Below are 248 nucleotides of genomic sequence, written 5' to 3'. Positions count from 1 at the left end.
AGCGCCGTGGTCGCTCTGGGAGTGAGGGCGGGGGTGGGGGGGGGGGGGGGGGGGGGCGAGGGGGAGAGGATTCGGTTTGGGGCCAATTTAAAGAAAGAGTAAAAGAGCTGGGAGGGGGGAGGACGAGGGGGAGGAGGGAGAGACCCGCCTCAAAGCTCTGCTACTTGTAGGTGATTACAGACACTTGTCCTGTTCACACAGAGGCAGGAGCAGCAGCAGCAGCAGCAGGCGGAGGAAGGAGCACAGGC

Source organism: Cynoglossus semilaevis, chromosome 1, assembly GCF_000523025.1.
Source record: "Cynoglossus semilaevis isolate Cse_v1.0 chromosome 1, Cse_v1.0, whole genome shotgun sequence".
Lineage (NCBI taxonomy): Eukaryota > Metazoa > Chordata > Actinopteri > Pleuronectiformes > Cynoglossidae > Cynoglossus > Cynoglossus semilaevis.
Note: the sequence above shows the minus strand (reverse complement) of the source record.